The sequence below is a fragment of the Berghia stephanieae genome, chromosome 3, assembly GCF_034508935.2.
Source record: "Berghia stephanieae isolate SIO BIC M18660-M18661 chromosome 3, UCSD_Bste_1.3, whole genome shotgun sequence".
Classification (NCBI taxonomy): Eukaryota; Metazoa; Mollusca; class Gastropoda; order Nudibranchia; family Aeolidiidae; genus Berghia; species Berghia stephanieae.
This window is the reverse complement of record NC_088362.1, coordinates 45,214,762-45,225,616: the sequence shown is the minus strand read 5'-3', so window position 1 is coordinate 45,225,616 and position 10,855 is coordinate 45,214,762.

Genomic DNA, 10,855 nt, shown 5'->3' with positions numbered 1-10,855 from the left:
GATAATAATAATAATACACACAATCACATACACACATAAGCAAAGAAACTCACACAAACACACACACACACAAATACACAATCACACACACACACAAGCAGACAACTCACACACACACACACACACACACACATACACACACACACTCACTCCCTCACTCACTCACTCACACGTTTATACTATTTTGACCGCCAGAAAACTTTCACTTCAACTTTCAACATCAATCGAAAGACTCTCAACTTATCAAAATTTCAAATCTGATTCTTCTTTCTGGAGAAAAAAAAACTTGAGCTTTTATATAGCGGGTTATCCACTAACCGTGCTCAAAGCGCTTTACAAAGGGCCCTTGACCAACAGCAACACGTAACATGTAGAACGAGACATGAACTTGTTTGGCGATATTACAATTTTTCCCCCCGACAGAGACAACGCTCTTAACGGCCAGGTATTCATTTTTACACCAGAGTACGATGAGAGAATATGAGTAAAGGGTCTTTTCCAAGGACTCAACTATACGCCGAGCGAGGCTCGAACCCATGACCTTCCGATCCGAAAGACCAATAGCCATAGCGGTTACAAATTTGATTCTAAAAGCATCGTTTTTAAACAGTCCTCACACTATATAGTCACCTGGAACAACTACAAAAGACGTCTAACTTATACGTCATGGCACAAGACCGGAGGGCTAGAGCTCATGTGGTCGCTGGTTCGGATAAGTAAGTAAGTAAACAGTCCTCAACTTGTCAAAAGTCACAAACCCAAGATTTCTGACAGCAAACGTTAAGTTCCAAGTATCCGCAGAGGTTTTTGATCAACATTTTTTTTAAAGTGTTTTGTTACAAGTGCGGCTGAAAAGTTACAGGCGTCCTAATTTTTCCTTGACATTATTGATCTATTAAGCTACTTTTAGACAGTCCGTGACCACGGTGGGGGCAGATGTATAGAGCGGTTCAAGCCCTACTTTTTCAATCGACGTGTACTTATTTGCAGGTCTGATAATCAAACGTTTTTATGGGCTCCTTATTGTAATAGAAATGCTTTCAAACCAACGCCCCCCCCCCCCCCCAAAAAAAAAAAGAAAGAAAAAGATTGTTTATTACAACAAACTAAATCAGGACTATAAATAATGGGGATGATCAAGATTATTATCTTTCCATGTGCTCGAGGTCATTGGTCACATTGCAAAGTGTGCTCAAAATGACCTACATAGTGGAAAGTGTTCACAGTTTGAGAAATATCCAACGTCACAATTGGTCATTTTGCTCAACATGACTCATGGGTATGCTTACAACGTCCAAAAACAATGCAGTATGTTTACATTTATTGAGAAATGTCCAATGCAGCAAAAAAGTCATGTGATCGATGACAAGGTTGGACGAAAACATGAATACAGATCGCCCCCATTGCGTTCGGTAATCAGACCTGCAAATATGTTCACCTCGCTTTGAATGTATTAGATTTGCTAGAAGATTAGCCTTGAAGTGATGTAACTAAAATGTCATCCATTAATAAGTAGTCATGGATTTTGTTTGTTTTGTTTTTGTTGGGTTTTTTCTTTTCTTTTTTCTTTTTCTTTTCTTTTTTTTTTTTTTTTTTTTTTTTTTTTTTTTCTTTTTTTGTTTTTGTTTGTTGTTTCGTTTTGTTTTTGTCTGGGGTTTTAAGTCGGGTAAACATAACATATTCCGACTTAGTATTCTGACGTACTCTGATAAAAAAGAATACACAGCAACCCCCCCCCCCCCCCCCCCCCCCCCCCCCAAAAAAAAATTTTTTTTTTTTTGAAAAAGACAACCAAACTAAACAAATCAAACCATAAACTCGTATTCATCGTTTTGACCAGAACATCCCTCAATGTATTCTTCTTCTTCTAGGTTCCATGCCTGGTCCAGGCTTCGGATACTGCATGAATTATCTCTCTCCATTCCTCCCTGTCTCTTGCCTTTTCAAACAGCTCTTGGATTGTTAGGCTGGTGAAGCCCTTCAGTTGGTCTATGAGTGTTTTTCTTTGTCTCCCCCGGGCGCGTTTACCAGGTATTTTTCCACAACTTGCCAGGTATTCATTCTTATCTTTCCTTACTATGTGTCCGAAAAAGGATAGTTGTCGATCCACTATTAAGGGCATTAGTTTCCTTTGTTGGTATGTTTGTTTTAGCACTTCTTCGTTCGTTTTGTGTGCAGTATACGATATTCTCTGCATCCTTCTCAAGCACCACATTTCAAAAGCTTCAATGTTCTTTTGTGTTTCTGCATTTGTAGTCCAGCTTTCGCATCCGTATAACAAGATTGGCCACACGTAGCACTTCAAGACTCGGAATCTAATCCCGAACGACATCTGTTTGTTTTTCAAAATGTTTCCCAGGTCCATGAAGGCCTGTTTGGCTTGAGTTATTCTTGCTCGTATGTCTCGGTTACATCTTCCATCTGTTGTCACTATTGAACCTAGGTATTTAAAACTTTCTACGTTGGTAAGTTGCTCGCCGTGAATCAATGTATATTGATCAATTAAAATGACTCATCTTGACAAAAACTTGCAAACTTGGAACCTAATCACAAGAAATGATGTCAGTAGGAAAGTGCCAGGAGAATACAAATTTCGCGGCGGCATGGAGGCTTCAGCCCGCGTTCGTGTTTCTTTTTTTTTTGTTTCTTTTTTTTCTTTCTTATATTATTCTTTCTTACTTTTTCTGGCACTGTTTCACACACACACACACACTTTTCCAGATCTTTTTCCTACACCAATGCCTGCTCCTTAATTTGTTACTTTGATATTCCGTAATCAAGTTTTTTTTTTTTTTTTTTTTTTTTTTTTTTTGGTAATGGTGGCACGGAGAAGGGGGAGGCCTTCCGAAAGCTCATACATCCCCCAGTAGTAATATTCTTGTAGGGGGATTGGGAGAGGGGAAACATTTTTTATGTTTTAGCAGGGGGTTTGTTGGGAGGGGGGAGACTTTTAAAAATAATTTAGAAAGTTTCCCCCCTCCCAAACCCCTTACAAGAACATTAATACTGGGAATGTAGGAGCTTTCGGAAGGCCTCCCGAGAAGTGTCTTTTGTCTTTTTTATAGTAAACTTTGACATGGAATATTCTGCCTCAAACTAACAAAAAAACCTTTTTATTGACATTTGGACAAAAAAAGTTTCACTTCATTTATAATTGATAAATTGACATCACACACTCCCCCCCCCCCCCCCTCCCTCTCTCAATGTGAATTAAGTTAATACTCACATCAAACGTGACGCCTGGGGGAGGCAGATCATCCATCTTCCCTTTTTTTATCAATCCAATCAAGAAAATAAATACATGGTTTGACATGGGTATTGTCAGTAAATCCGTATAGAATGAATGCAAATGACGTCACAGGGCACCTTTTTTTTAGACTGCCATTTGGGCGAATAATTTTCACTACATTAATTATCTCAAACAGACTGGAAACGTTTGAATGACATAGTTTTGTACGTTGATACGATTGATCTGGCAGTCATAAATTTTAATGGTGAATATTTTGCTTAAACGCATACCATCAATAAATTTGGATTTGGACCTCCACAGAATAAACAACACAAACCCACACACACACACACACATTCTCCTCACATTGGAACGTTTCTTACAAAGACACGACTTTATAAGTCAAGTATAATAGGACTAGGACCTATATTATTTTCATATCTATTCTAACAATCCTTGCTTGACACTGACACAAGATACATTCACTGTGTTCAAGAGATCAATATTATATCATACACACTCACACACAGTACAAGTAAGAAAGAAAAGGAGAAAAAAAAACGATTAACACATTTCACGTAAATTAAGTGTGTCAACCAACTGCACTTGAATGTCGAACACAAGAAGAAATACAAATTAAAAAACTCCTATAAGAATTTTCATCAAATATTTACCAGCCAAGAAGCTCACAACATTGCCATCCGGAAACGGATCAACACACAAAACCATGTGTAATTTTAAACGTTTATAGTCTGGTCTGGTTAATACAGTTTAGTGAGAATTACTCATAAACGCGGATGGCAAAATATAATAACAAAGAACTGAGTGACGTTAACTTCGTTCTATCTATAGAACGATCGAAGTTGACGTCACTCAGGTCGTTGTTATTGTTTTTTACCATCCATGTCTATGAGTAATTCTCACTAAACTGTATTAACCAGACTATAAACGTTAAAGGTTACACAGAGTTTTGTGTGTTGGTCCGTTATACTTCCGGATGGCAATGTTGTGAGTTTCTTATTCTTAGCTAAGCGCATACTATCTGTACCGTGGAATATGTACAGTTTTGTGAAGCTCTTCATAATGTAGATAGAACGAATTTTACGTAACTTAGGACTTTGTTATTGTTTTGCGATGCAATTCCTTCTTTAGTGTGTCGAAATATTGTGATAAATGCTCACTAACTGGGCCTGACCGATTTGTGTGTTTGACATGTACTTAGGGTATCTCAAGCCTTTTCATACAGGAAATAAATAGTCAAGGGGACGAAACGGGGTAAATGGCAGGAAATATTCTGATTGGTTAAAGCTTAGTAACGGGCGTACCATCAAGATTGTGGAACATCAAACGTATATAATCACTCAATAGATAGTTCGAAGTTGATGTCACTCAGTCTTTGTCATTGTTTTTTGCCATCTGCGTTTATGAGTAATTCTCACTAAACTATTAACCTGACTATAAAAATTCATGGTTACACACAGTTTTGTGTGTTGGTCCGTTATACTTCCGGATGGCAATGTTGTGAACTTCTTAGCCACGCGCATACTATCTATAGGCGGTTTGTAAACAATAATAAAAAACAAAACAAAAAGCAAAACAAAACAAAACAAAAAAAAACCAATGATTGTTAATGAGTCCATTCATTCTGAAGATACTTTAGATAGTATGCACTTGGCTAAGAAGCTCACAACATTACCATCCGGAAGTACAACGGACCAACACACAAAACTATGTGTAAACTTGAACGTTTATAGTCTGGTTAATACAGTTTAGTGGAAATTACTCATAAACGCGGATGGCAGAAAACAATAACAAAGACCCGAATGACGTTAACTTCATTCTATCTATAGTAGTGTAGTATATTAAATGGCTTTGAAGAAGTTGACGTCAATCTTATCTTTGTCATTGTGTCATTGTGCCAGTTGGGTGATCAGCCCTGGATGAATTATATCCATTCTTAAATGCATGCCATCAATAATTTTTTTAAAAATCATCTCAAAACAAATGCAAATTTACAAAAATGCAAAGGCACACTCACATACACATGCACATATACATAACATAATATACACACCCAGACACACACACACACACACACACACACACACGCAATATAATTAAGAACATATTCATTTACAAACCCATACACACACATACAAATACAAGTACTTATAACACACACACACACACACACACACAATCACACACAAGAGTACGTGCACACTCAAGTCTTTTTCACTCACACATAAACACACGCGCGCGTTTTGTTGTCAACTCCCCTATGTATGCACATGTCAGGATCCCGTCGCCACCGAACGGCGTCCCGTCCCCACTGTCGTCCCCATGGTGGTCCCCAAGCCTTCACGACAGATTCAGTATTGTCCTTGAATACGCGCTCATCGGCTACCTGCTGGCTTACGTCATTTGCAGCTCGACATGCACGCGCCTTCCACAATGAGCAGGATTATATTGTATCCGTTGATAAAGTGGTAACGTGTGTATCAGATGGTTGTGCCTTTCGGTGTCAGCGGAGGTAGAAGTAATTTGGCATCGTCTTTTATGGGTCGTGTCCATTGGTTGACAGGACACTGTTAAAAGGATGGTGCTGTCACTTCAGCGTTATTGGTATGATGGACACCAAATGCAGGCCACCACCGATACCATTATCGTCATCATTGTCATCAACAGCTACATCATCATTTTCATCATCATCATCATCATCATCATCATCATCATCATCATCATCATCATCATCATATCATCATCATCATCATTATCATCTTCATCATTATCATGATCATCTTCATCGTCGTCGTCGTTGTCGCTTTCCTCATCATTATCGACCACTTAACATGTATGACGAGACATGACGCCTGTAATGTTGTCACCGGCTAGGTATTCATTTTGCACCTGAGTACGGTGAGAGAATTTGAATCCCGGACCTTCTCCCTTGGTCGGTTTATTTATTAATTTATTAATTTATTTATTTATTTATTTATTTATTTATTTATATATTTATGTATCAATCCTTTCTTTAAAAAATATAGCATTGTGGAGAACATTGTGCTTATTTGAGTCAATAAAAAAATTGACACGGCGCACAACTCTACTGAAAGATTTGAAAATTAGAAATGTATTTTTTACAGATAGATAAACAGATAACTTGATTTCCTTTTATAATTTAAAGTCAGTTTGAAAGTTCGTTGAGTCAAACAGATATCATAAAATATGTACCAACGACGACACTTGACTCCCAAAATCAACTAATTTTGACACTGTAAAAAGTTGTCAATTTGCGTCATCTATTTATGACATCAAGTATTATTATTATTACTTCCGTTGTGTTGTTAATTTAGCGGTGATCAGTGTTGTTATGTATAATTGCGTGTATGTTTGTGTGTGTGTGTGTGTGTGTGTTTGTGTGTGTGTGTTGGCACTTTTCAGCAAATCGTGGCATTCATGGTGATATTATTCACTTGATCACATGAAGGTATTTCAGTCGCCATTTTGATTCTTTTTTTACAATTAGGATTAGCTCGAGATCGAAGGATTTTTTTTTCTATTAGGGTTAGTCATAAGTCTTAGTAAAGGTGCTAGGATGTTTGTTTTTCCATAAGTTAAGTAAAAGGGGAGACATTCCGAAAGCTCCTACATCCCCAGTATAATGTATTCACTTAATGTAAATGTTGCTGCTCGAAGCTCGAAGAAATAAATAACCATGTGAAATTGAATGTAAGCTTCAATTTAATTACAAAAACAGATCAAATGAACGTTTCGGGTTTCCCCTTTATCAACAAAACAGGATGAATGAAACACCAAAGATGAATGAGATAATGTGGTAGTGGCGTAGTTAAGATGAATAAACAAAACATTGGTTGGCGCGAAATTAGTATGCTCCTTTGTAAGGAAGCACGAATTAAAACAGAATGCTAGATATTTCTGAAAAGGTGCGCAATTAATTAAGTGAAAAGAGGGGAGGCGAGGAGGAACTGTGTAATGCAGTTTAGAAAGTGAAATATAAAAACATGTAGAATGTTGTTGGAAGATAAATACAATGGAATTGAAAATCCTTTCTTAAATATAGTCTAGCCCTGTGGACAACATTGTGCCATTTGAGTCAATTAAAAAAAAATTATACGGCGCACAACTCTACTGAAAGATTTGAAAATTAGAAATGTATTTTTTACTGATAGATAAACAGATATTGATTTCCTTTTATAATTTAAAGTCAGTGAAGGTGCATAAAAACGGTGCCAAACGCCACCAAACATGATCACTAGAGTACTGTACTGTAAGGTAAGTTCTCGATCCCAGGATCGTCTTTCAACTCTGCTCACGTCTGCTACTTCAGGTTTATTTTCGCAGTTGGTTTTATTACCACAACCTGTTTTCATACACGGACAACTATATGTTGCTGTGTCACGGGTCAGAGGCTATAGCGGCTTACACTTCATGTTGGGCCACACATAAAAATCAACAGAGGATGTACTAACTTACACAGACAACGTTGTTTACCAATCTGCCCTCATTAAATAATGGTGGGTATAATATCGAATGAAAATAGTTCCTTCCCTGCGAAATTGCGGGCTTTTTACTAGTTTTTTAAAATTCATTTATTTATTTATTTATTTATTTATTCATTTATCTATTTATTTATGTATTTATATATTTGTTTATTTATTGAAATATTCATTCAGTCATTTATCCATTCAATCATTCATTAATTAATTTATTCTCTCGTTCTCTCAATAAATCATAATAAAACATTCCATCATTCATTCAGAGCGCAAATAGATTTAATCACACTATGAAAAACTGTTTTACAAAATAACATCAATCTTCTAGAAGTCATTATTTTGAATAATTAATTAGAAGACGCGTGGCATTGTGGTCTTGTGGATGACACACTCATCTCCGGACCGGTCTGTTCTTGGTTTGAGTCCCGCTCTGGGCGCTGCAAAGTCGAACCCAAGGAAAAGGCTCTTTACTTACATTCTCTCACCGTACTCGGATGTAAAATGAGTATCTGCCCGGTGACAGCGTTGTCGCTATCGAAAAAAAAATGTTGTAGTCCCTAACAGTTATGTCATACATGTTAACTTGGAACCGCTTATAAAGCGCTTTGAGCATATTTTGTCGTTGATTTCGCGTATTATCAAACAATATTTGATCACGAATATGATATGTAAAATATTAACTTTTCTTAGATCTTTTGTATGTATTTTATAAAACAAACTGGAAATAACTAGTGGTTTTGCCTAAATAAGTCAATAAATTGTATAGTATTCATTACTTCATCTCATCGTCACTCTATTTCTCCCCCCCCCCCCCCCACCTCTCTCTCTCTCTCTTTATCCCCCCCCCCCCCACCTCTCTCTCTCCTTCCCTTGTACGCATACACACACACACACACACACACACACACACACACACAAACATACAAACATTTTTTGCCTATTATGTTTAAACTATAATGCCAACGTAATGTAACATATCCTTTTCTTCTTTGCCTGAAGAAGGCCAAAAGCCGAAACGTCGTTTACTTTGTTTTGTATCTTTTATAAGAAGCCATTTTTACACCCTTATTTTACATTACAATAAATCTACAATAAATCATGATGTTAGCACATATCATTATGTAAATTCCTTCATTACTATGCACTTAAGCGATAATTTTTTTATGACAGCATTTGAAACTTATCATTTACGATAACTTAGCACTTACGATAATACGTGAAATTAACGACGATTTAATTGATATTGCTCTATATAAAATCTCAAGTATAAGTCTAAACGTTCAGTGAAATTGATGAAAACTACATGCAAATACTACTGCACACAGCAATAAAACCGTGACTTCTCTCTAATGATCTTCCCATGACTTTAAAACTGTCCGAATGAAACGGACACCTTCACGAACCAAAACCCGAACGTTGTAACTCAACTCCGGAAATATTGTTCTCGCTGTGAAACCACTGAACCGGGATTTGAACCTGATACCTTCGTGTCAGGTTGCTGGTTTCGTGCTGCGTTCTATGGACAGAGAACAATCCCGAGGCGTGCGTACGTGTTTGTCTATGAATGCGTTCGATTGTCCGAAATGAGCTTTAGGGTCTGTCGGATGGACAGAACATCAACAATGGACTTGCTGAACACCTGGTTGGACGTTGGACAATTCTGTAGTACTGTGAAATAAACACGTATTTAAAAATGTTGGCCAGAAAACTCGTCCTTCAAATAAAACGATCCCCACCTTGGCAAACATTCTCAAACTTGGAACTTCACACCTAGGTCTTCGCAAGTCCCAGGTTTGAGAGTTTTTGCCAATATGAGGTTTGTTTTAATTGATCGATAATTAAAGGACGAGTTTTCTGGCCAACATTTTAAATACGCATTTTGTTTTGATTCTAGACTTTGGCACAATGGTTGTTTTTTTGGAAGGTACACAGCTGTGAGTGTCATTGGTGGCTCAGCTATACGCACGCCAGAAGCTTGTGATTAAAGTCAGCCATCCGGTCGCTGACCACACTCAACATCGTTTGATTTTCTCCAACGTTGCTTGCAACACATTTAGGACCGGAAAGATCCCCCCTCTGCCCCCCCCCCCTTCTCTCTCCCTCTCTCTCTCTCTCTCTCTCTTTCTCTCTCTCTCTCTCTCTCTTTCTCTTTCTCTCTTCTCCTCTCTCTCTCTCTCTCTCTCTCTCTCTCTCTCTCTCTCTCTCTCTTTCTCTTTCTCTCTTCTCCTCTCTCTCTCTCTCTCTTCCTCTCTCGTTTCTCCCCGTCTACCTATCTCTATCTACGCTCTCTTTCTTTCCCTCCCTTTCTTCCTCTATCTCCCCCCCCCCCCTTCTCTCTCTCTCTCTCTCTCTCTTTCTCTTTCTCTCTTCTCCTCTCTCTCTCTCTCTTCCTCTCTCGTTTCTCCCCGTCTACCTATCTCTATCTACGCTCTCTTTCTTTCCCTCCCTTTCTTCCTCTATTTCCCCCCCCCCTTCTCTCTCTCTCTCTCTCTCTCTCTCTTTCTCTCTCTCTCTCTCTCTCTCTCTCTCTCTCTATTTCTCATCCTTGTAACAACAACACATGACAAGCGTGTAAGGTGCTTCTATTACATTATAATGTACAATGTTGCTGTTTGCTTAGGAAATCTCTTTTGAACCTCTTTGAGTAGATTTAGTTGCTGTTGAGTTCAATACGAATATACGAGTAAAACCTCGTGGTTTTTTACCCTTTTAATCTACCCCCACCCCCCCCCCCCCCCCCCCCCCCCGTATATCATTATATATTTTCAAAAATGTCTTTTATTCAGAGATAACGAAAAATGAATAGATTGAGAGGTGGAATAAAAGATTTCTTACTCTCTTGCGTTTTGGAAATCGACCTTTGTTCCCAACGCGCACTCGTCGCAAGCTCGTGCAGCAATTGGATTCAGTAGTCTGATGTCACGCCGCCCGGCAACGGCGGCCATCTTGGTTCTAAACAAAGAAAATCATTACTTTTTATTCTTCAAGCTGGCTAGAACCTTTCATATGTCTTGTGATCAGAATGTATAAAAGTCAAAACAAGATCATATTTATAATGTTTTTATCCCCTGGATACACTTTTATGCTCGTCGGAGAAATATTTCATAAG